Below are 23,975 nucleotides of genomic sequence, written 5' to 3' on the forward strand. Positions count from 1 at the left end.
TCTGTGTTTCTGTGTTTCCGGCATTTCACATTGGAACACCTCATTCACCTTCCTTGTCTTCTCTCCGCCCTCCCTTTTAGGTAAGTTAAAGAGCTGCACCTGAGCCAGCCACTGATTGATTGATTGATTGATTGATTGATTGATTGATTGATTGATTGATTGATGCAGCACAACAGTCAAATAGTGGAGTGGAGTAGGGGAACAGCAAACAGCCAATAAAGCAGCCCGCCCGCTCGCCTGCCCGCCACAATGGACCTACCTGTGTACACTAGATGGATGTGATGGAATGTACTGTCGTCCCTACATTTCAAGAAGAAGTAAGAATTGCAGTTGCAACAAAGCCTTGCTTGCCTACAAAGAGAGCAGCAATTTGGATTTGTTACTATGTTACCTAGAAGAATAACAAACTGTGCAAGGATGGAGGTTGTAGGAGCAAGGAGAAGTTGTCTGTAAAGTTGGTGGATGCCTATTTTCCATTTTGCAGTCCCTTGTCTCCCTCTTGTGGCCTCCTGGAGGCAACTAGCTGTGCAAAAAAAAGACAGCCTGGCGGCCGGCTGTTGCAGTGTTGCCCTCTCAGGCAACACTGAGTGACTGACTGAGCCTCACCGTCTTATATAAAGTTCAGACGGAACTTTGCACGTGTCATAGTGGAGCCCTCAGGATTCCAGAGCCAGCTTTCTGACATCATAATGGGGCCTCAGAGATAAAAGCCTGGGCCCAGGCAGTGTTGGTCAGTGCTGCTCAGCAGGCAGCACTGGACTGGACTGGATTACAGCTGATACAAGGTGTGAAGGAACAAGGGGTGGCTGTGGGCATGCACTTGCTGCCGCTGCCAGTGTTTATCTGCATGGCAGCAGGGCATTTGGGCGTTGCCAGGAAGGCGTTTTTATGTAGATTCCTCCTCTTTCAGCACTGCATTGTGGTGCAAGCAAAAGAAGCAAATCCTGTCTGGCTTCCTCTCCGGCCTTTATTCACCTCCCGTGTAGCTGTGAGTGTGTGAGCCTGCAGGGCCCCATGGAATTGCCTAGAAGTAGGCTGAATCGCTGCAAGGGCTGAACAGCAGTATCGGGCAGGCTCGGGCAACGCGCGGCCCGTTCGGGTTATCGCTTCTCGGCCTTTTGGCTAAGATCAAGTGTAGTATCTGTTCTTATCAGTTTAATATCTGATACGTCCCCTATCTGGGGACCATATATTAAATGGATTTTTAGAACAGGGAGATGGAAATAGAGCTTGCTCTGTCCACTCCACGCATTGACCTGGTATTGCAGTATTTCCAGGACCGGTGCACCCTTTCCTTATGTGTTGACTAAAAGCAGATTCCAAAAGTGTTTTTTGTCTTTGCTATTGTTTCTGTCTTTCTGAAGGGATCTCCCCTTTTAATCCCATTATTTCAACACCTGTTGGACAATGCATGAGTGATAATGAGCTCATTGATTAAATGCAATTAATGAATAGATTGCCACCTCTTGTTGTGTGTCGTCTGTGTTTCTGTGTTTCCGGCATTTCACATTGGAACACCTCATTCACCTTCCTTGTCTTCTCTCCGCCCTCCCTTTTAGGTAAGTTAAAGAGCTGCACCTGAGCCAGCCACTGATTGATTGATTGATTGATTGATTGATTGATTGATTGATTGATTGATTGATTGATGCAGCACAACAGTCAAATAGTGGAGTGGAGTAGGGGAACAGCAAACAGCCAATAAAGCAGCCCGCCCGCTCGCCTGCCCGCCACAATGGACCTACCTGTGTACACTAGATGGATGTGATGGAATGTACTGTCGTCCCTACATTTCAAGAAGAAGTAAGAATTGCAGTTGCAACAAAGCCTTGCTTGCCTACAAAGAGAGCAGCAATTTGGATTTGTTACTATGTTACCTAGAAGAATAACAAACTGTGCAAGGATGGAGGTTGTAGGAGCAAGGAGAAGTTGTCTGTAAAGTTGGTGGATGCCTATTTTCCATTTTGCAGTCCCTTGTCTCCCTCTTGTGGCCTCCTGGAGGCAACTAGCTGTGCAAAAAAAAGACAGCCTGGCGGCCGGCTGTTGCAGTGTTGCCCTCTCAGGCAACACTGAGTGACTGACTGAGCCTCACCGTCTTATATAAAGTTCAGACGGAACTTTGCACGTGTCATAGTGGAGCCCTCAGGATTCCAGAGCCAGCTTTCTGAAAATCATAATGGGGCCTCAGAGATAAAAGCCTGGGCCCAGGCAGTGTTGGTCAGTGCTGCTCAGCAGGCAGCACTGGACTGGACTGGATTACAGCTGATACAAGGTGTGAAGGAACAAGGGGTGGCTGTGGGCATGCACTTGCTGCCGCTGCCAGTGTTTATCTGCATGGCAGCAGGGCATTTGGGCGTTGCCAGGAAGGCGTTTTTATGTAGATTCCTCCTCTTTCAGCACTGCATTGTGGTGCAAGCAAAAGAAGCAAATCCTGTCTGGCTTCCTCTCCGGCCTTTATTCACCTCCCGTGTAGCTGTGAGTGTGTGAGCCTGCAGGGCCCCATGGAATTGCCTAGAAGTAGGCTGAATCGCTGCAAGGGCTGAACAGCAGTATCGGGCAGGCTCGGGCAACGCGCGGCCCGTTCGGGTTATCGCTTCTCGGCCTTTTGGCTAAGATCAAGTGTAGTATCTGTTCTTATCAGTTTAATATCTGATACGTCCCCTATCTGGGGACCATATATTAAATGGATTTTTAGAACAGGGAGATGGAAATAGAGCTTGCTCTGTCCACTCCACGCATTGACCTGGTATTGCAGTATTTCCAGGACCGGTGCACCCTTTCCTTATGTGTTGACTAAAAGCAGATTCCAAAAGTGTTTTTTGTCTTTGCTATTGTTTCTGTCTTTCTGAAGGGATCTCCCCTTTTAATCCCATTATTTCAACACCTGTTGGACAATGCATGAGTGATAATGAGCTCATTGATTAAATGCAATTAATGAATAGATTGCCACCTCTTGTTGTGTGTCGTCTGTGTTTCTGTGTTTCCGGCATTTCACATTGGAACACCTCATTCACCTTCCTTGTCTTCTCTCCGCCCTCCCTTTTAGGTAAGTTAAAGAGCTGCACCTGAGCCAGCCACTGATTGATTGATTGATTGATTGATTGATTGATTGATTGATTGATTGATTGATTGATTGATTGATTGATTGATGCAGCACAACAGTCAAATAGTGGAGTGGAGTAGGGGAACAGCAAACAGCCAATAAAGCAGCCCGCCCGCTCGCCTGCCCGCCACAATGGACCTACCTGTGTACACTAGATGGATGTGATGGAATGTACTGTCGTCCCTACATTTCAAGAAGAAGTAAGAATTGCAGTTGCAACAAAGCCTTGCTTGCCTACAAAGAGAGCAGCAATTTGGATTTGTTACTATGTTACCTAGAAGAATAACAAACTGTGCAAGGATGGAGGTTGTAGGAGCAAGGAGAAGTCTGTAAAGTTGGTGGATGCCTATTTTCCATTTTGCAGTCCCTTGTCTCCCTCTTGTGGCCTCCTGGAGGCAACTAGCTGTGCAAAAAAAAGACAGCCTGGCGGCCGGCTGTTGCAGTGTTGCCCTCTCAGGCAACACTGAGTGACTGACTGAGCCTCACCGTCTTATATAAAGTTCAGACGGAACTTTGCACGTGTCATAGTGGAGCCCTCAGGATTCCAGAGCCAGCTTTCTGACATCATAATGGGGCCTCAGAGATAAAAGCCTGGGCCCAGGCAGTGTTGGTCAGTGCTGCTCAGCAGGCAGCACTGGACTGGACTGGATTACAGCTGATACAAGGTGTGAAGGAACAAGGGGTGGCTGTGGGCATGCACTTGCTGCCGCTGCCAGTGTTTATCTGCATGGCAGCAGGGCATTTGGGCGTTGCCAGGAAGGCGTTTTTATGTAGATTCCTCCTCTTTCAGCACTGCATTGTGGTGCAAGCAAAAGAAGCAAATCCTGTCTGGCTTCCTCTCCGGCCTTTATTCACCTCCCGTGTAGCTGTGAGTGTGTGAGCCTGCAGGGCCCCATGGAATTGCCTAGAAGTAGGCTGAATCGCTGCAAGGGCTGAACAGCAGTATCGGGCAGGCTCCGGCAACGCGCGGCCCGTTCGGGTTATCGCTTCTCGGCCTTTTGGCTAAGATCAAGTGTAGTATCTGTTCTTATCAGTTTAATATCTGATACGTCCCCTATCTGGGGACCATATATTAAATGGATTTTTAGAACAGGGAGATGGAAATAGAGCTTGCTCTGTCCACTCCACGCATTGACCTGGTATTGCAGTATTTCCAGGACCGGTGCACCCTTTCCTTATGTGTTGACTAAAAGCAGATTCCAAAAGTGTTTTTTGTCTTTGCTATTGTTTCTGTCTTTCTGAAGGGATCTCCCCTTTTAATCCCATTATTTCAACACCTGTTGGACAATGCATGAGTGATAATGAGCTCATTGATTAAATGCAATTAATGAATAGATTGCCACCTCTTGTTGTGTGTCGTCTGTGTTTCTGTGTTTCCGGCATTTCACATTGGAACACCTCATTCACCTTCCTTGTCTTCTCTCCGCCCTCCCTTTTAGGTAAGTTAAAGAGCTGCACCTGAGCCAGCCACTGATTGATTGATTGATTGATTGATTGATTGATTGATGCAGCACAACAGTCAAATAGTGGAGTGGAGTAGGGGAACAGCAAACAGCCAATAAAGCAGCCCGCCCGCTCGCCTGCCCGCCACAATGGACCTACCTGTGTACACTAGATGGATGTGATGGAATGTACTGTCGTCCCTACATTTCAAGAAGAAGTAAGAATTGCAGTTGCAACAAAGCCTTGCTTGCCTACAAAGAGAGCAGCAATTTGGATTTGTTACTATGTTACCTAGAAGAATAACAAACTGTGCAAGGATGGAGGTTGTAGGAGCAAGGAGAAGTTGTCTGTAAAGTTGGTGGATGCCTATTTTCCATTTTGCAGTCCCTTGTCTCCCTCTTGTGGCCTCCTGGAGGCAACTAGCTGTGCAAAAAAAAGACAGCCTGGCGGCCGGCTGTTGCAGTGTTGCCCTCTCAGGCAACACTGAGTGACTGACTGAGCCTCACCGTCTTATATAAAGTTCAGACGGAACTTTGCACGTGTCATAGTGGAGCCCTCAGGATTCCAGAGCCAGCTTTCTGACATCATAATGGGGCCTCAGAGATAAAAGCCTGGGCCCAGGCAGTGTTGGTCAGTGCTGCTCAGCAGGCAGCACTGGACTGGACTGGATTACAGCTGATACAAGGTGTGAAGGAACAAGGGGTGGCTGTGGGCATGCACTTGCTGCCGCTGCCAGTGTTTATCTGCATGGCAGCAGGGCATTTGGGCGTTGCCAGGAAGGCGTTTTTATGTAGATTCCTCCTCTTTCAGCACTGCATTGTGGTGCAAGCAAAAGAAGCAAATCCTGTCTGGCTTCCTCTCCGGCCTTTATTCACCTCCCGTGTAGCTGTGAGTGTGTGAGCCTGCAGGGCCCCATGGAATTGCCTAGAAGTAGGCTGAATCGCTGCAAGGGCTGAACAGCAGTATCGGGCAGGCTCGGGCAACGCGCGGCCCGTTCGGGTTATCGCTTCTCGGCCTTTTGGCTAAGATCAAGTGTAGTATCTGTTCTTATCAGTTTAATATCTGATACGTCCCCTATCTGGGGACCATATATTAAATGGATTTTTAGAACAGGGAGATGGAAATAGAGCTTGCTCTGTCCACTCCACGCATTGACCTGGTATTGCAGTATTTCCAGGACCGGTGCACCCTTTCCTTATGTGTTGACTAAAAGCAGATTCCAAAAGTGTTTTTTGTCTTTGCTATTGTTTCTGTCTTTCTGAAGGGATCTCCCCTTTTAATCCCATTATTTCAACACCTGTTGGACAATGCATGAGTGATAATGAGCTCATTGATTAAATGCAATTAATGAATAGATTGCCACCTCTTGTTGTGTGTCGTCTGTGTTTCTGTGTTTCCGGCATTTCACATTGGAACACCTCATTCACCTTCCTTGTCTTCTCTCCGCCCTCCCTTTTAGGTAAGTTAAAGAGCTGCACCTGAGCCAGCCACTGATTGATTGATTGATTGATTGATTGATTGATTGATTGATTGATTGATTGATTGATTGATGCAGCACAACAGTCAAATAGTGGAGTGGAGTAGGGGAACAGCAAACAGCCAATAAAGCAGCCCGCCCGCTCGCCTGCCCGCCACAATGGACCTACCTGTGTACACTAGATGGATGTGATGGAATGTACTGTCGTCCCTACATTTCAAGAAGAAGTAAGAATTGCAGTTGCAACAAAGCCTTGCTTGCCTACAAAGAGAGCAGCAATTTGGATTTGTTACTATGTTACCTAGAAGAATAACAAACTGTGCAAGGATGGAGGTTGTAGGAGCAAGGAGAAGTTGTCTGTAAAGTTGGTGGATGCCTATTTTCCATTTTGCAGTCCCTTGTCTCCCTCTTGTGGCCTCCTGGAGGCAACTAGCTGTGCAAAAAAAAGACAGCCTGGCGGCCGGCTGTTGCAGTGTTGCCCTCTCAGGCAACACTGAGTGACTGACTGAGCCTCACCGTCTTATATAAAGTTCAGACGGAACTTTGCACGTGTCATAGTGGAGCCCTCAGGATTCCAGAGCCAGCTTTCTGACATCATAATGGGGCCTCAGAGATAAAAGCCTGGGCCCAGGCAGTGTTGGTCAGTGCTGCTCAGCAGGCAGCACTGGACTAGACTGGATTACAGCTGATACAAGGTGTGAAGGAACAAGGGGTGGCTGTGGGCATGCACTTGCTGCCGCTGCCAGTGTTTATCTGCATGGCAGCAGGGCATTTGGGCGTTGCCAGGAAGGCGTTTTTATGTAGATTCCTCCTCTTTCAGCACTGCATTGTGGTGCAAGCAAAAGAAGCAAATCCTGTCTGGCTTCCTCTCCGGCCTTTATTCACCTCCCGTGTAGCTGTGAGTGTGTGAGCCTGCAGGGCCCCATGGAATTGCCTAGAAGTAGGCTGAATCGCTGCAAGGGCTGAACAGCAGTATCGGGCAGGCTCGGGCAACGCGCGGCCCGTTCGGGTTATCGCTTCTCGGCCTTTTGGCTAAGATCAAGTGTAGTATCTGTTCTTATCAGTTTAATATCTGATACGTCCCCTATCTGGGGACCATATATTAAATGGATTTTTAGAACAGGGAGATGGAAATAGAGCTTGCTCTGTCCACTCCACGCATTGACCTGGTATTGCAGTATTTCCAGGACCGGTGCACCCTTTCCTTATGTGTTGACTAAAAGCAGATTCCAAAAGTGTTTTTTGTCTTTGCTATTGTTTCTGTCTTTCTGAAGGGATCTCCCCTTTTAATCCCATTATTTCAACACCTGTTGGACAATGCATGAGTGATAATGAGCTCATTGATTAAATGCAATTAATGAATAGATTGCCACCTCTTGTTGTGTGTCGTCTGTGTTTCTGTGTTTCCGGCATTTCACATTGGAACACCTCATTCACCTTCCTTGTCTTCTCTCCGCCCTCCCTTTTAGGTAAGTTAAAGAGCTGCACCTGAGCCAGCCACTGATTGATTGATTGATTGATTGATTGATTGATTGATTGATGCAGCACAACAGTCAAATAGTGGAGTGGAGTAGGGGAACAGCAAACAGCCAATAAAGCAGCCCGCCCGCTCGCCTGCCCGCCACAATGGACCTACCTGTGTACACTAGATGGATGTGATGGAATGTACTGTCGTCCCTACATTTCAAGAAGAAGTAAGAATTGCAGTTGCAACAAAGCCTTGCTTGCCTACAAAGAGAGCAGCAATTTGGATTTGTTACTATGTTACCTAGAAGAATAACAAACTGTGCAAGGATGGAGGTTGTAGGAGCAAGGAGAAGTTGTCTGTAAAGTTGGTGGATGCCTATTTTCCATTTTGCAGTCCCTTGTCTCCCTCTTGTGGCCTCCTGGAGGCAACTAGCTGTGCAAAAAAAAGACAGCCTGGCGGCCGGCTGTTGCAGTGTTGCCCTCTCAGGCAACACTGAGTGACTGACTGAGCCTCACCGTCTTATATAAAGTTCAGACGGAACTTTGCACGTGTCATAGTGGAGCCCTCAGGATTCCAGAGCCAGCTTTCTGACATCATAATGGGGCCTCAGAGATAAAAGCCTGGGCCCAGGCAGTGTTGGTCAGTGCTGCTCAGCAGGCAGCACTGGACTGGACTGGATTACAGCTGATACAAGGTGTGAAGGAACAAGGGGTGGCTGTGGGCATGCACTTGCTGCCGCTGCCAGTGTTTATCTGCATGGCAGCAGGGCATTTGGGCGTTGCCAGGAAGGCGTTTTTATGTAGATTCCTCCTCTTTCAGCACTGCATTGTGGTGCAAGCAAAAGAAGCAAATCCTGTCTGGCTTCCTCTCCGGCCTTTATTCACCTCCCGTGTAGCTGTGAGTGTGTGAGCCTGCAGGGCCCCATGGAATTGCCTAGAAGTAGGCTGAATCGCTGCAAGGGCTGAACAGCAGTATCGGGCAGGCTCGGGCAACGCGCGGCCCGTTCGGGTTATCGCTTCTCGGCCTTTTGGCTAAGATCAAGTGTAGTATCTGTTCTTATCAGTTTAATATCTGATACGTCCCCTATCTGGGGACCATATATTAAATGGATTTTTAGAACAGGGAGATGGAAATAGAGCTTGCTCTGTCCACTCCACGCATTGACCTGGTATTGCAGTATTTCCAGGACCGGTGCACCCTTTCCTTATGTGTTGACTAAAAGCAGATTCCAAAAGTGTTTTTTGTCTTTGCTATTGTTTCTGTCTTTCTGAAGGGATCTCCCCTTTTAATCCCATTATTTCAACACCTGTTGGACAATGCATGAGTGATAATGAGCTCATTGATTAAATGCAATTAATGAATAGATTGCCACCTCTTGTTGTGTGTCGTCTGTGTTTCTGTGTTTCCGGCATTTCACATTGGAACACCTCATTCACCTTCCTTGTCTTCTCTCCGCCCTCCCTTTTAGGTAAGTTAAAGAGCTGCACCTGAGCCAGCCACTGATTGATTGATTGATTGATTGATTGATTGATTGATTGATTGATTGATTGATTGATTGATTGATTGATTGATTGATTGATGCAGCACAACAGTCAAATAGTGGAGTGGAGTAGGGGAACAGCAAACAGCCAATAAAGCAGCCCGCCCGCTCGCCTGCCCGCCACAATGGACCTACCTGTGTACACTAGATGGATGTGATGGAATGTACTGTCGTCCCTACATTTCAAGAAGAAGTAAGAATTGCAGTTGCAACAAAGCCTTGCTTGCCTACAAAGAGAGCAGCAATTTGGATTTGTTACTATGTTACCTAGAAGAATAACAAACTGTGCAAGGATGGAGGTTGTAGGAGCAAGGAGAAGTTGTCTGTAAAGTTGGTGGATGCCTATTTTCCATTTTGCAGTCCCTTGTCTCCCTCTTGTGGCCTCCTGGAGGCAACTAGCTGTGCAAAAAAAAGACAGCCTGGCGGCCGGCTGTTGCAGTGTTGCCCTCTCAGGCAACACTGAGTGACTGACTGAGCCTCACCGTCTTATATAAAGTTCAGACGGAACTTTGCACGTGTCATAGTGGAGCCCTCAGGATTCCAGAGCCAGCTTTCTGACATCATAATGGGGCCTCAGAGATAAAAGCCTGGGCCCAGGCAGTGTTGGTCAGTGCTGCTCAGCAGGCAGCACTGGACTGGACTGGATTACAGCTGATACAAGGTGTGAAGGAACAAGGGGTGGCTGTGGGCATGCACTTGCTGCCGCTGCCAGTGTTTATCTGCATGGCAGCAGGGCATTTGGGCGTTGCCAGGAAGGCGTTTTTATGTAGATTCCTCCTCTTTCAGCACTGCATTGTGGTGCAAGCAAAAGAAGCAAATCCTGTCTGGCTTCCTCTCCGGCCTTTATTCACCTCCCGTGTAGCTGTGAGTGTGTGAGCCTGCAGGGCCCCATGGAATTGCCTAGAAGTAGGCTGAATCGCTGCAAGGGCTGAACAGCAGTATCGGGCAGGCTCGGGCAACGCGCGGCCCGTTCGGGTTATCGCTTCTCGGCCTTTTGGCTAAGATCAAGTGTAGTATCTGTTCTTATCAGTTTAATATCTGATACGTCCCCTATCTGGGGACCATATATTAAATGGATTTTTAGAACAGGGAGATGGAAATAGAGCTTGCTCTGTCCACTCCACGCATTGACCTGGTATTGCAGTATTTCCAGGACCGGTGCACCCTTTCCTTATGTGTTGACTAAAAGCAGATTCCAAAAGTGTTTTTTGTCTTTGCTATTGTTTCTGTCTTTCTGAAGGGATCTCCCCTTTTAATCCCATTATTTCAACACCTGTTGGACAATGCATGAGTGATAATGAGCTCATTGATTAAATGCAATTAATGAATAGATTGCCACCTCTTGTTGTGTGTCGTCTGTGTTTCTGTGTTTCCGGCATTTCACATTGGAACACCTCATTCACCTTCCTTGTCTTCTCTCCGCCCTCCCTTTTAGGTAAGTTAAAGAGCTGCACCTGAGCCAGCCACTGATTGATTGATTGATTGATTGATTGATTGATTGATTGATTGATTGATTGATGCAGCACAACAGTCAAATAGTGGAGTGGAGTAGGGGAACAGCAAACAGCCAATAAAGCAGCCCGCCCGCTCGCCTGCCCGCCACAATGGACCTACCTGTGTACACTAGATGGATGTGATGGAATGTACTGTCGTCCCTACATTTCAAGAAGAAGTAAGAATTGCAGTTGCAACAAAGCCTTGCTTGCCTACAAAGAGAGCAGCAATTTGGATTTGTTACTATGTTACCTAGAAGAATAACAAACTGTGCAAGGATGGAGGTTGTAGGAGCAAGGAGAAGTTGTCTGTAAAGTTGGTGGATGCCTATTTTCCATTTTGCAGTCCCTTGTCTCCCTCTTGTGGCCTCCTGGAGGCAACTAGCTGTGCAAAAAAAAGACAGCCTGGCGGCCGGCTGTTGCAGTGTTGCCCTCTCAGGCAACACTGAGTGACTGACTGAGCCTCACCGTCTTATATAAAGTTCAGACGGAACTTTGCACGTGTCATAGTGGAGCCCTCAGGATTCCAGAGCCAGCTTTCTGACATCATAATGGGGCCTCAGAGATAAAAGCCTGGGCCCAGGCAGTGTTGGTCAGTGCTGCTCAGCAGGCAGCACTGGACTGGACTGGATTACAGCTGATACAAGGTGTGAAGGAACAAGGGGTGGCTGTGGGCATGCACTTGCTGCCGCTGCCAGTGTTTATCTGCATGGCAGCAGGGCATTTGGGCGTTGCCAGGAAGGCGTTTTTATGTAGATTCCTCCTCTTTCAGCACTGCATTGTGGTGCAAGCAAAAGAAGCAAATCCTGTCTGGCTTCCTCTCCGGCCTTTATTCACCTCCCGTGTAGCTGTGAGTGTGTGAGCCTGCAGGGCCCCATGGAATTGCCTAGAAGTAGGCTGAATCGCTGCAAGGGCTGAACAGCAGTATCGGGCAGGCTCGGGCAACGCGCGGCCCGTTCGGGTTATCGCTTCTCGGCCTTTTGGCTAAGATCAAGTGTAGTATCTGTTCTTATCAGTTTAATATCTGATACGTCCCCTATCTGGGGACCATATATTAAATGGATTTTTAGAACAGGGAGATGGAAATAGAGCTTGCTCTGTCCACTCCACGCATTGACCTGGTATTGCAGTATTTCCAGGACCGGTGCACCCTTTCCTTATGTGTTGACTAAAAGCAGATTCCAAAAGTGTTTTTTGTCTTTGCTATTGTTTCTGTCTTTCTGAAGGGATCTCCCCTTTTAATCCCATTATTTCAACACCTGTTGGACAATGCATGAGTGATAATGAGCTCATTGATTAAATGCAATTAATGAATAGATTGCCACCTCTTGTTGTGTGTCGTCTGTGTTTCTGTGTTTCCGGCATTTCACATTGGAACACCTCATTCACCTTCCTTGTCTTCTCTCCGCCCTCCCTTTTAGGTAAGTTAAAGAGCTGCACCTGAGCCAGCCACTGATTGATTGATTGATTGATTGATTGATTGATTGATTGATTGATTGATGCAGCACAACAGTCAAATAGTGGAGTGGAGTAGGGGAACAGCAAACAGCCAATAAAGCAGCCCGCCCGCTCGCCTGCCCGCCACAATGGACCTACCTGTGTACACTAGATGGATGTGATGGAATGTACTGTCGTCCCTACATTTCAAGAAGTAAGAATTGCAGTTGCAACAAAGCCTTGCTTGCCTACAAAGAGAGCACCATTTTGTTTTTGTTACTATGTTACCTAGAAGAATAACAAACTGTGCAAGGATGGAGGTTGTAGGAGCAAGGAGAAGTTGTCTGTAAAGTTGGTGGATGCCTATTTTCCATTTTGCAGTCCCTTGTCTCCCTCTTGTGGCCTCCTGGAGGCAACTAGCTGTGCAAAAAAAAGACAGCCTGGCGGCCGGCTGTTGCAGTGTTGCCCTCTCAGGCAACACTGAGTGACTGACTGAGCCTCACCGTCTTATATAAAGTTCAGACGGAACTTTGCACGTGTCATAGTGGAGCCCTCAGGATTCCAGAGCCAGCTTTCTGACATCATAATGGGGCCTCAGAGATAAAAGCCTGGGCCCAGGCAGTGTTGGTCAGTGCTGCTCAGCAGGCAGCACTGGACTGGACTGGATTACAGCTGATACAAGGTGTGAAGGAACAAGGGGTGGCTGTGGGCATGCACTTGCTGCCGCTGCCAGTGTTTATCTGCATGGCAGCAGGGCATTTGGGCGTTGCCAGGAAGGCGTTTTTATGTAGATTCCTCCTCTTTCAGCACTGCATTGTGGTGCAAGCAAAAGAAGCAAATCCTGTCTGGCTTCCTCTCCGGCCTTTATTCACCTCCCGTGTAGCTGTGAGTGTGTGAGCCTGCAGGGCCCCATGGAATTGCCTAGAAGTAGGCTGAATCGCTGCAAGGGCTGAACAGCAGTATCGGGCAGGCTCGGGCAACGCGCGGCCCGTTCGGGTTATCGCTTCTCGGCCTTTTGGCTAAGATCAAGTGTAGTATCTGTTCTTATCAGTTTAATATCTGATACGTCCCCTATCTGGGGACCATATATTAAATGGATTTTTAGAACAGGGAGATGGAAATAGAGCTTGCTCTGTCCACTCCACGCATTGACCTGGTATTGCAGTATTTCCAGGACCGGTGCACCCTTTCCTTATGTGTTGACTAAAAGCAGATTCCAAAAGTGTTTTTTGTCTTTGCTATTGTTTCTGTCTTTCTGAAGGGATCTCCCCTTTTAATCCCATTATTTCAACACCTGTTGGACAATGCATGAGTGATAATGAGCTCATTGATTAAATGCAATTAATGAATAGATTGCCACCTCTTGTTGTGTGTCGTCTGTGTTTCTGTGTTTCCGGCATTTCACATTGGAACACCTCATTCACCTTCCTTGTCTTCTCTCCGCCCTCCCTTTTAGGTAAGTTAAAGAGCTGCACCTGAGCCAGCCACTTGATTGATTGATTGATTGATTGATTGATTGATTGATTGATTGATTGATTGATGCAGCACAACAGTCAAATAGTGGAGTGGAGTAGGGGAACAGCAAACAGCCAATAAAGCAGCCCGCCCGCTCGCCTGCCCGCCACAATGGACCTACCTGTGTACACTAGATGGATGTGATGGAATGTACTGTCGTCCCTACATTTCAAGAAGTAAGAATTGCAGTTGCAACAAAGCCTTGCTTGCCTACAAAGAGAGCACCATTTTGTTTTTGTTACTATGTTACCTAGAAGAATAACAAACTGTGCAAGGATGGAGGTTGTAGGAGCAAGGAGAAGTTGTCTGTAAAGTTGGTGGATGCCTATTTTCCATTTTGCAGTCCCTTGTCTCCCTCTTGTGGCCTCCTGGAGGCAACTAGCTGTGCAAAAAAAAGACAGCCTGGCGGCCGGCTGTTGCAGTGTTGCCCTCTCAGGCAACACTGAGTGACTGACTGAGCCTCACCGTCTTATATAAAGTTCAGACGGAACTTTGCACGTGTCATAGTGGAGCCCTCAGGATTCCAGAGCCAGCTTTCTGACATCATAATGGGGCCTCAGAGATAAAAGCCTGGGCCCAGGCAGTGTTGGTCAGTGCTGCTCAGCAGGCAGCACTGGACTGGACTGGATTACAGCTGATACAAGGTGTGAAGGAACAAGGGGTGGCTGTGGGCATGCACTTGCTGCCGCTGCCAGTGTTTATCTGCATGGCAGCAGGGCATTTGGGCGTTGCCAGGAAGGCGTTTTTATGTAGATTCCTCCTCTTTCAGCACTGCATTGTGGTGCAAGCAAAAGAAGCAAATCCTGTCTGGCTTCCTCTCCGGCCTTTATTCACCTCCCGTGTAGCTGTGAGTGTGTGAGCCTGCAGGGCCCCATGGAATTGCCTAGAAGTAGGCTGAATCGCTGCAAGGGCTGAACAGCAGTATCGGGCAGGCTCGGGCAACGCGCGGCCCGTTCGGGTTATCGCTTCTCGGCCTTTTGGCTAAGATCAAGTGTAGTATCTGTTCTTATCAGTTTAATATCTGATACGTCCCCTATCTGGGGACCATATATTAAATGGATTTTTAGAACAGGGAGATGGAAATAGAGCTTGCTCTGTCCACTCCACGCATTGACCTGGTATTGCAGTATTTCCAGGACCGGTGCACCCTTTCCTTATGTGTTGACTAAAAGCAGATTCCAAAAGTGTTTTTTGTCTTTGCTATTGTTTCTGTCTTTCTGAAGGGATCTCCCCTTTTAATCCCATTATTTCAACACCTGTTGGACAATGCATGAGTGATAATGAGCTCATTGATTAAATGCAATTAATGAATAGATTGCCACCTCTTGTTGTGTGTCGTCTGTGTTTCTGTGTTTCCGGCATTTCACATTGGAACACCTCATTCACCTTCCTTGTCTTCTCTCCGCCCTCCCTTTTAGGTAAGTTAAAGAGCTGCACCTGAGCCAGCCACTGATTGATTGATTGATTGATTGATTGATTGATTGATTGATTGCAGCACAACAGTCAAATAGTGGAGTGGAGTAGGGGAACAGCAAACAGCCAATAAAGCAGCCCGCCCGCTCGCCTGCCCGCCACAATGGACCTACCTGTGTACACTAGATGGATGTGATGGAATGTACTGTCGTCCCTACATTTCAAGAAGAAGTAAGAATTGCAGTTGCAACAAAGCCTTGCTTGCCTACAAAGAGAGCAGCAATTTGGATTTGTTACTATGTTACCTAGAAGAATAACAAACTGTGCAAGGATGGAGGTTGTAGGAGCAAGGAGAAGTTGTCTGTAAAGTTGGTGGATGCCTATTTTCCATTTTGCAGTCCCTTGTCTCCCTCTTGTGGCCTCCTGGAGGCAACTAGCTGTGCAAAAAAAAGACAGCCTGGCGGCCGGCTGTTGCAGTGTTGCCCTCTCAGGCAACACTGAGTGACTGACTGAGCCTCACCGTCTTATATAAAGTTCAGACGGAACTTTGCACGTGTCATAGTGGAGCCCTCAGGATTCCAGAGCCAGCTTTCTGACATCATAATGGGGCCTCAGAGATAAAAGCCTGGGCCCAGGCAGTGTTGGTCAGTGCTGCTCAGCAGGCAGCACTGGACTGGACTGGATTACAGCTGATACAAGGTGTGAAGGAACAAGGGGTGGCTGTGGGCATGCACTTGCTGCCGCTGCCAGTGTTTATCTGCATGGCAGCAGGGCATTTGGGCGTTGCCAGGAAGGCGTTTTTATGTAGATTCCTCCTCTTTCAGCACTGCATTGTGGTGCAAGCAAAAGAAGCAAATCCTGTCTGGCTTCCTCTCCGGCCTTTATTCACCTCCCGTGTAGCTGTGAGTGTGTGAGCCTGCAGGGCCCCATGGAATTGCCTAGAAGTAGGCTGAATCGCTGCAAGGGCTGAACAGCAGTATCGGGCAGGCTCGGGCAACGCGCGGCCCGTTCGGGTTATCGCTTCTCGGCCTTTTGGCTAAGATCAAGTGTAGTATCTGTTCTTATCAGTTTAATATCTGATACGTCCCCTATCTGGGGACCATATATTAAATGGATTTTTAGAACAGGGAGATGGAAATAGAGCTTGCTCTGTCCACTCCACGCATTGACCTGGTATTGCAGTATTTCCAGGACCGGTGCACCCTTTCCTTATGTGTTGACTAAAAGCAGATTCCAAAAGTGTTTTTTGTCTTTGCTATTGTTTCTGTCTTTCTGAAGGGATCTCCCCTTTTAATCCCATTATTTCAACACCTGTTGGACAATGCATGAGTGATAATGAGCTCATTGATTAAATGCAATTAATGAATAGATTGCCACCTCTTGTTGTGTGTCGTCTGTGTTTCTGTGTTTCCGGCATTTCACATTGGAACACCTCATTCACCTTCCTTGTCTTCTCTCCGCCCTCCCTTTTAGGTAAGTTAAAGAGCTGCACCTGAGCCAGCCACTGATTGATTGATTGATTGATTGATTGATTGATTGATTGATTGATTGATTGCAGCACAACAGTCAAATAGTGGAGTGGAGTAGGGGAACAGCAAACAGCCAATAAAGCAGCCCGCCCGCTCGCCTGCCCGCCACAATGGACCTACCTGTGTACACTAGATGGATGTGATGGAATGTACTGTCGTCCCTACATTTCAAGAAGAAGTAAGAATTGCAGTTGCAACAAAGCCTTGCTTGCCTACAAAGAGAGCAGCAATTTGGATTTGTTACTATGTTACCTAGAAGAATAACAAACTGTGCAAGGATGGAGGTTGTAGGAGCAAGGAGAAGTTGTCTGTAAAGTTGGTGGATGCCTATTTTCCATTTTGCAGTCCCTTGTCTCCCTCTTGTGGCCTCCTGGAGGCAACTAGCTGTGCAAAAAAAAGACAGCCTGGCGGCCGGCTGTTGCAGTGTTGCCCTCTCAGGCAACACTGAGTGACTGACTGAGCCTCACCGTCTTATATAAAGTTCAGACGGAACTTTGCACGTGTCATAGTGGAGCCCTCAGGATTCCAGAGCCAGCTTTCTGACATCATAATGGGGCCTCAGAGATAAAAGCCTGGGCCCAGGCAGTGTTGGTCAGTGCTGCTCAGCAGGCAGCACTGGACTGGACTGGATTACAGCTGATACAAGGTGTGAAGGAACAAGGGGTGGCTGTGGGCATGCACTTGCTGCCGCTGCCAGTGTTTATCTGCATGGCAGCAGGGCATTTGGGCGTTGCCAGGAAGGCGTTTTTATGTAGATTCCTCCTCTTTCAGCACTGCATTGTGGTGCAAGCAAAAGAAGCAAATCCTGTCTGGCTTCCTCTCCGGCCTTTATTCACCTCCCGTGTAGCTGTGAGTGTGTGAGCCTGCAGGGCCCCATGGAATTGCCTAGAAAAGTAGGCTGAATCGCTGCAAGGGCTGAACAGCAGTATCGGGCAGGCTCGGGCAACGCGCGGCCCGTTCGGGTTATCGCTTCTCGGCCTTTTGGCTAAGATCAAGTGTAGTATCTGTTCTTATCAGTTTAATATCTGATACGTCCCCTATCTGGGGACCATATATTAAATGGATTTTTAGAACAGGGAGATGGAAATAGAGCTTGCTCTGTCCACTCCACGCATTGACCTGGTATTGCAGTATTTCCAGGACCGGTGCACCCTTTCCTTATGTGTTGACTAAAAGCAGATTCCAAAAGTGTTTTTTGTCTTTGCTATTGTTTCTGTCTTTCTGAAGGGATCTCCCCTTTTAATCCCATTATTTCAACACCTGTTGGACAATGCATGAGTGATAATGAGCTCATTGATTAAATGCAATTAATGAATAGATTGCCACCTCTTGTTGTGTGTCGTCTGTGTTTCTGTGTTTCCGGCATTTCACATTGGAACACCTCATTCACCTTCCTTGTCTTCTCTCCGCCCTCCCTTTTAGGTAAGTTAAAGAGCTGCACCTGAGCCAGCCACTGATTGATTGATTGATTGATTGATTGATTGATTGATTGATTGATTGATGCAGCACAACAGTCAAATAGTGGAGTGGAGTAGGGGAACAGCAAACAGCCAATAAAGCAGCCCGCCCGCTCGCCTGCCCGCCACAATGGACCTACCTGTGTACACTAGATGGATGTGATGGAATGTACTGTCGTCCCTACATTTCAAGAAGTAAGAATTGCAGTTGCAACAAAGCCTTGCTTGCCTACAAAGAGAGCACCATTTTGTTTTTGTTACTATGTTACCTAGAAGAATAACAAACTGTGCAAGGATGGAGGTTGTAGGAGCAAGGAGAAGTTGTCTGTAAAGTTGGTGGATGCCTATTTTCCATTTTGCAGTCCCTTGTCTCCCTCTTGTGGCCTCCTGGAGGCAACTAGCTGTGCAAAAAAAAGACAGCCTGGCGGCCGGCTGTTGCAGTGTTGCCCTCTCAGGCAACACTGAGTGACTGACTGAGCCTCACCGTCTTATATAAAGTTCAGACGGAACTTTGCACGTGTCATAGTGGAGCCCTCAGGATTCCAGAGCCAGCTTTCTGACATCATAATGGGGCCTCAGAGATAAAAGCCTGGGCCCAGGCAGTGTTGGTCAGTGCTGCTCAGCAGGCAGCACTGGACTGGACTGGATTACAGCTGATACAAGGTGTGAAGGAACAAGGGGTGGCTGTGGGCATGCACTTGCTGCCGCTGCCAGTGTTTATCTGCATGGCAGCAGGGCATTTGGGCGTTGCCAGGAAGGCGTTTTTATGTAGATTCCTCCTCTTTCAGCACTGCATTGTGGTGCAAGCAAAAGAAGCAAATCCTGTCTGGCTTCCTCTCCGGCCTTTATTCACCTCCCGTGTAGCTGTGAGTGTGTGAGCCTGCAGGGCCCCATGGAATTGCCTAGAAGTAGGCTGAATCGCTGCAAGGGCTGAACAGCAGTATCGGGCAGGCTCGGGCAACGCGCGGCCCGTTCGGGTTATCGCTTCTCGGCCTTTTGGCTAAGATCAAGTGTAGTATCTGTTCTTATCAGTTTAATATCTGATACGTCCCCTATCTGGGGACCATATATTAAATGGATTTTTAGAACAGGGAGATGGAAATAGAGCTTGCTCTGTCCACTCCACGCATTGACCTGGTATTGCAGTATTTCCAGGACCGGTGCACCCTTTCCTTATGTGTTGACTAAAAGCAGATTCCAAAAGTGTTTTTTGTCTTTGCTATTGTTTCTGTCTTTCTGAAGGGATCTCCCCTTTTAATCCCATTATTTCAACACCTGTTGGACAATGCATGAGTGATAATGAGCTCATTGATTAAATGCAATTAATGAATAGATTGCCACCTCTTGTTGTGTGTCGTCTGTGTTTCTGTGTTTCCGGCATTTCACATTGGAACACCTCATTCACCTTCCTTGTCTTCTCTCCGCCCTCCCTTTTAGGTAAGTTAAAGAGCTGCACCTGAGCCAGCCACTGATTGATTGATTGATTGATTGATTGATTGATTGATTGATTGATTGATTGATTGATTGATTGATTGATGCAGCACAACAGTCAAATAGTGGAGTGGAGTAGGGGAACAGCAAACAGCCAATAAAGCAGCCCGCCCGCTCGCCTGCCCGCCACAATGGACCTACCTGTGTACACTAGATGGATGTGATGGAATGTACTGTCGTCCCTACATTTCAAGAAGAAGTAAGAATTGCAGTTGCAACAAAGCCTTGCTTGCCTACAAAGAGAGCAGCAATTTGGATTTGTTACTATGTTACCTAGAAGAATAACAAACTGTGCAAGGATGGAGGTTGTAGGAGCAAGGAGAAGTTGTCTGTAAAGTTGGTGGATGCCTATTTTCCATTTTGCAGTCCCTTGTCTCCCTCTTGTGGCCTCCTGGAGGCAACTAGCTGTGCAAAAAAAAGACAGCCTGGCGGCCGGCTGTTGCAGTGTTGCCCTCTCAGGCAACACTGAGTGACTGACTGAGCCTCACCGTCTTATATAAAGTTCAGACGGAACTTTGCACGTGTCATAGTGGAGCCCTCAGGATTCCAGAGCCAGCTTTCTGACATCATAATGGGGCCTCAGAGATAAAAGCCTGGGCCCAGGCAGTGTTGGTCAGTGCTGCTCAGCAGGCAGCACTGGACTGGACTGGATTACAGCTGATACAAGGTGTGAAGGAACAAGGGGTGGCTGTGGGCATGCACTTGCTGCCGCTGCCAGTGTTTATCTGCATGGCAGCAGGGCATTTGGGCGTTGCCAGGAAGGCGTTTTTATGTAGATTCCTCCTCTTTCAGCACTGCATTGTGGTGCAAGCAAAAGAAGCAAATCCTGTCTGGCTTCCTCTCCGGCCTTTATTCACCTCCCGTGTAGCTGTGAGTGTGTGAGCCTGCAGGGCCCCATGGAATTGCCTAGAAGTAGGCTGAATCGCTGCAAGGGCTGAACAGCAGTATCGGGCAGGCTCGGGCAACGCGCGGCCCGTTCGGGTTATCGCTTCTCGGCCTTTTGGCTAAGATCAAGTGTAGTATCTGTTCTTATCAGTTTAATATCTGATACGTCCCCTATCTGGGGACCATATATTAAATGGATTTTTAGAACAGGGAGATGGAAATAGAGCTTGCTCTGTCCACTCCACGCATTGACCTGGTATTGCAGTATTTCCAGGACCGGTGCACCCTTTCCTTATGTGTTGACTAAAAGCAGATTCCAAAAGTGTTTTTTGTCTTTGCTATTGTTTCTGTCTTTCTGAAGGGATCTCCCCTTTTAATCCCATTATTTCAACACCTGTTGGACAATGCATGAGTGATAATGAGCTCATTGATTAAATGCAATTAATGAATAGATTGCCACCTCTTGTTGTGTGTCGTCTGTGTTTCTGTGTTTCCGGCATTTCACATTGGAACACCTCATTCACCTTCCTTGTCTTCTCTCCGCCCTCCCTTTTAGGTAAGTTAAAGAGCTGCACCTGAGCCAGCCACTGATTGATTGATTGATTGATTGATTGATTGATTGATTGATTGATTGATTGATTGATTGATGCAGCACAACAGTCAAATAGTGGAGTGGAGTAGGGGAACAGCAAACAGCCAATAAAGCAGCCCGCCCGCTCGCCTGCCCGCCACAATGGACCTACCTGTGTACACTAGATGGATGTGATGGAATGTACTGTCGTCCCTACATTTCAAGAAGAAGTAAGAATTGCAGTTGCAACAAAGCCTTGCTTGCCTACAAAGAGAGCAGCAATTTGGATTTGTTACTATGTTACCTAGAAGAATAACAAACTGTGCAAGGATGGAGGTTGTAGGAGCAAGGAGAAGTTGTCTGTAAAGTTGGTGGATGCCTATTTTCCATTTTGCAGTCCCTTGTCTCCCTCTTGTGGCCTCCTGGAGGCAACTAGCTGTGCAAAAAAAAGACAGCCTGGCGGCCGGCTGTTGCAGTGTTGCCCTCTCAGGCAACACTGAGTGACTGACTGAGCCTCACCGTCTTATATAAAGTTCAGACGGAACTTTGCACGTGTCATAGTGGAGCCCTCAGGATTCCAGAGCCAGCTTTCTGACATCATAATGGGGCCTCAGAGATAAAAGCCTGGGCCCAGGCAGTGTTGGTCAGTGCTGCTCAGCAGGCAGCACTGGACTGGACTGGATTACAGCTGATACAAGGTGTGAAGGAACAAGGGGTGGCTGTGGGCATGCACTTGCTGCCGCTGCCAGTGTTTATCTGCATGGCAGCAGGGCATTTGGGCGTTGCCAGGAAGGCGTTTTTATGTAGATTCCTCCTCTTTCAGCACTGCATTGTGGTGCAAGCAAAAGAAGCAAATCCTGTCTGGCTTCCTCTCCGGCCTTTATTCACCTCCCATGTAGCTGTGAGTGTGTGAGCCTGCAGGGCCCCATGGAATTGCCTAGAAGTAGGCTGAATCGCTGCAAGGGCTGAACAGCAGTATCGGGCAGGCTCGGGCAACGCGCGGCCCGTTCGGGTTATCGCTTCTCGGCCTTTTGGCTAAGATCAAGTGTAGTATCTGTTCTTATCAGTTTAATATCTGATACGTCCCCTATCTGGGGACCATATATTAAATGGATTTTTAGAACAGGGAGATGGAAATAGAGCTTGCTCTGTCCACTCCACGCATTGACCTGGTATTGCAGTATTTCCAGGACCGGTGCACCCTTTCCTTATGTGTTGACTAAAAGCAGATTCCAAAAGTGTTTTTTGTCTTTGCTATTGTTTCTGTCTTTCTGAAGGGATCTCCCCTTTTAATCCCATTATTTCAACACCTGTTGGACAATGCATGAGTGATAATGAGCTCATTGATTAAATGCAATTAATGAATAGATTGCCACCTCTTGTTGTGTGTCGTCTGTGTTTCTGTGTTTCCGGCATTTCACATTGGAACACCTCATTCACCTTCCTTGTCTTCTCTCCGCCCTCCCTTTTAGGTAAGTTAAAGAGCTGCACCTGAGCCAGCCACTGATTGATTGATTGATTGATTGATTGATTGATTGATTGATTGATTGATGCAGCACAACAGTCAAATAGTGGAGTGGAGTAGGGGAACAGCAAACAGCCAATAAAGCAGCCCGCCCGCTCGCCTGCCCGCCACAATGGACCTACCTGTGTACACTAGATGGATGTGATGGAATGTACTGTCGTCCCTACATTTCAAGAAGAAGTAAGAATTGCAGTTGCAACAAAGCCTTGCTTGCCTACAAAGAGAGCAGCAATTTGGATTTGTTACTATGTTACCTAGAAGAATAACAAACTGTGCAAGGATGGAGGTTGTAGGAGCAAGGAGAAGTTGTCTGTAAAGTTGGTGGATGCCTATTTTCCATTTTGCAGTCCCTTGTCTCCCTCTTGTGGCCTCCTGGAGGCAACTAGCTGTGCAAAAAAAAGACAGCCTGGCGGCCGGCTGTTGCAGTGTTGCCCTCTCAGGCAACACTGAGTGACTGACTGAGCCTCACCGTCTTATATAAAGTTCAGACGGAACTTTGCACGTGTCATAGTGGAGCCCTCAGGATTCCAGAGCCAGCTTTCTGACATCATAATGGGGCCTCAGAGATAAAAGCCTGGGCCCAGGCAGTGTTGGTCAGTGCTGCTCAGCAGGCAGCACTGGACTGGACTGGATTACAGCTGATACAAGGTGTGAAGGAACAAGGGGTGGCTGTGGGCATGCACTTGCTGCCGCTGCCAGTGTTTATCTGCATGGCAGCAGGGCATTTGGGCGTTGCCAGGAAGGCGTTTTTATGTAGATTCCTCCTCTTTCAGCACTGCATTGTGGTGCAAGCAAAAGAAGCAAATCCTGTCTGGCTTCCTCTCCGGCCTTTATTCACCTCCCGTGTAGCTGTGAGTGTGTGAGCCTGCAGGGCCCCATGGAATTGCCTAGAAGTAGGCTGAATCGCTGCAAGGGCTGAACAGCAGTATCGGGCAGGCTCGGGCAACGCGCGGCCCGTTCGGGTTATCGCTTCTCGGCCTTTTGGCTAAGATCAAGTGTAGTATCTGTTCTTATCAGTTTAATATCTGATACGTCCCCTATCTGGGGACCATATATTAAATGTATTTTTAGAACAGGGAGATGGAAATAGAGCTTGCTCTGTCCACTCCACGCATTGACCTGGTATTGCAGTATTTCCAGGACCGGTGCACCCTTTCCTTATGTGTTGACTAAAAGCAGATTCCAAAAGTGTTTTTTGTCTTTGCTATTGTTTCTGTCTTTCTGAAGGGATCTCCCCTTTTAATCCCATTATTTCAACACCTGTTGGACAATGCATGAGTGATAATGAGCTCATTGATTAAATGCAATTAATGAATAGATTGCCACCTCTTGTTGTGTGTCGTCTGTGTTTCTGTGTTTCCGGCATTTCACATTGGAACACCTCATTCACCTTCCTTGTCTTCTCTCCGCCCTCCCTTTTAGGTAAGTTAAAGAGCTGCACCTGAGCCAGCCACTGATTGATTGATTGATTGATTGATTGATTGATTGATTGATGCAGCACAACAGTCAAATAGTGGAGTGGAGTAGGGGAACAGCAAACAGCCAATAAAGCAGCCCGCCCGCTCGCCTGCCCGCCACAATGGACCTACCTGTGTACACTAGATGGATGTGATGGAATGTACTGTCGTCCC

The 23,975-nt window shown here is 47.7% G+C and overlaps 16 non-coding genes across 16 annotated transcripts; all 16 read left to right on the forward strand.

Moving 5' to 3' along the window:
* Positions 1–1,102: 1,102 nt before the first annotated feature.
* Positions 1,103–1,293, forward strand: LOC142714155 (U2 spliceosomal RNA). Its single transcript, XR_012870358.1, has one exon. It is a non-coding gene; the product is annotated as a U2 spliceosomal RNA (small nuclear RNA).
* Positions 1,294–2,586: 1,293 nt separating this feature from the next.
* On the forward strand, positions 2,587–2,777 carry LOC142714157 (U2 spliceosomal RNA). The gene has a single exon (XR_012870359.1). It is a non-coding gene; the product is annotated as a U2 spliceosomal RNA (small nuclear RNA).
* A 1,305-nt stretch (positions 2,778–4,082) lies between these two features.
* On the forward strand, positions 4,083–4,273 carry LOC142714158 (U2 spliceosomal RNA). The gene has a single exon (XR_012870360.1). It is a non-coding gene; the product is annotated as a U2 spliceosomal RNA (small nuclear RNA).
* A 1,272-nt stretch (positions 4,274–5,545) lies between these two features.
* LOC142714159 (U2 spliceosomal RNA) lies at positions 5,546–5,736 on the forward strand. The gene has a single exon (XR_012870361.1). It is a non-coding gene; the product is annotated as a U2 spliceosomal RNA (small nuclear RNA).
* Positions 5,737–7,032: 1,296 nt separating this feature from the next.
* On the forward strand, positions 7,033–7,223 carry LOC142714160 (U2 spliceosomal RNA). Its single transcript, XR_012870362.1, has one exon. It is a non-coding gene; the product is annotated as a U2 spliceosomal RNA (small nuclear RNA).
* Positions 7,224–8,499: 1,276 nt separating this feature from the next.
* LOC142714162 (U2 spliceosomal RNA) lies at positions 8,500–8,690 on the forward strand. Its single transcript, XR_012870364.1, has one exon. It is a non-coding gene; the product is annotated as a U2 spliceosomal RNA (small nuclear RNA).
* A 1,316-nt stretch (positions 8,691–10,006) lies between these two features.
* On the forward strand, positions 10,007–10,197 carry LOC142714163 (U2 spliceosomal RNA). The gene has a single exon (XR_012870365.1). It is a non-coding gene; the product is annotated as a U2 spliceosomal RNA (small nuclear RNA).
* Positions 10,198–11,485: 1,288 nt separating this feature from the next.
* LOC142714164 (U2 spliceosomal RNA) lies at positions 11,486–11,676 on the forward strand. Its single transcript, XR_012870366.1, has one exon. It is a non-coding gene; the product is annotated as a U2 spliceosomal RNA (small nuclear RNA).
* Positions 11,677–12,957: 1,281 nt separating this feature from the next.
* On the forward strand, positions 12,958–13,148 carry LOC142714165 (U2 spliceosomal RNA). The gene has a single exon (XR_012870367.1). It is a non-coding gene; the product is annotated as a U2 spliceosomal RNA (small nuclear RNA).
* Positions 13,149–14,434: 1,286 nt separating this feature from the next.
* LOC142714166 (U2 spliceosomal RNA) lies at positions 14,435–14,625 on the forward strand. The gene has a single exon (XR_012870368.1). It is a non-coding gene; the product is annotated as a U2 spliceosomal RNA (small nuclear RNA).
* Positions 14,626–15,902: 1,277 nt separating this feature from the next.
* LOC142714168 (U2 spliceosomal RNA) lies at positions 15,903–16,093 on the forward strand. Its single transcript, XR_012870369.1, has one exon. It is a non-coding gene; the product is annotated as a U2 spliceosomal RNA (small nuclear RNA).
* Positions 16,094–17,380: 1,287 nt separating this feature from the next.
* On the forward strand, positions 17,381–17,571 carry LOC142714169 (U2 spliceosomal RNA). Its single transcript, XR_012870370.1, has one exon. It is a non-coding gene; the product is annotated as a U2 spliceosomal RNA (small nuclear RNA).
* A 1,281-nt stretch (positions 17,572–18,852) lies between these two features.
* LOC142714170 (U2 spliceosomal RNA) lies at positions 18,853–19,043 on the forward strand. The gene has a single exon (XR_012870371.1). It is a non-coding gene; the product is annotated as a U2 spliceosomal RNA (small nuclear RNA).
* Positions 19,044–20,347: 1,304 nt separating this feature from the next.
* Positions 20,348–20,538, forward strand: LOC142714171 (U2 spliceosomal RNA). The gene has a single exon (XR_012870372.1). It is a non-coding gene; the product is annotated as a U2 spliceosomal RNA (small nuclear RNA).
* A 1,296-nt stretch (positions 20,539–21,834) lies between these two features.
* LOC142714172 (U2 spliceosomal RNA) lies at positions 21,835–22,025 on the forward strand. The gene has a single exon (XR_012870373.1). It is a non-coding gene; the product is annotated as a U2 spliceosomal RNA (small nuclear RNA).
* Positions 22,026–23,309: 1,284 nt separating this feature from the next.
* LOC142714137 (U2 spliceosomal RNA) lies at positions 23,310–23,500 on the forward strand. Its single transcript, XR_012870341.1, has one exon. It is a non-coding gene; the product is annotated as a U2 spliceosomal RNA (small nuclear RNA).
* The last annotated feature ends 475 nt before the right edge of the window (positions 23,501–23,975 follow it).

Source organism: Rhinoderma darwinii, unplaced genomic scaffold (assembly GCF_050947455.1).
Source record: "Rhinoderma darwinii isolate aRhiDar2 unplaced genomic scaffold, aRhiDar2.hap1 Scaffold_4402, whole genome shotgun sequence".
Classification (NCBI taxonomy): Eukaryota; Metazoa; Chordata; class Amphibia; order Anura; family Rhinodermatidae; genus Rhinoderma; species Rhinoderma darwinii.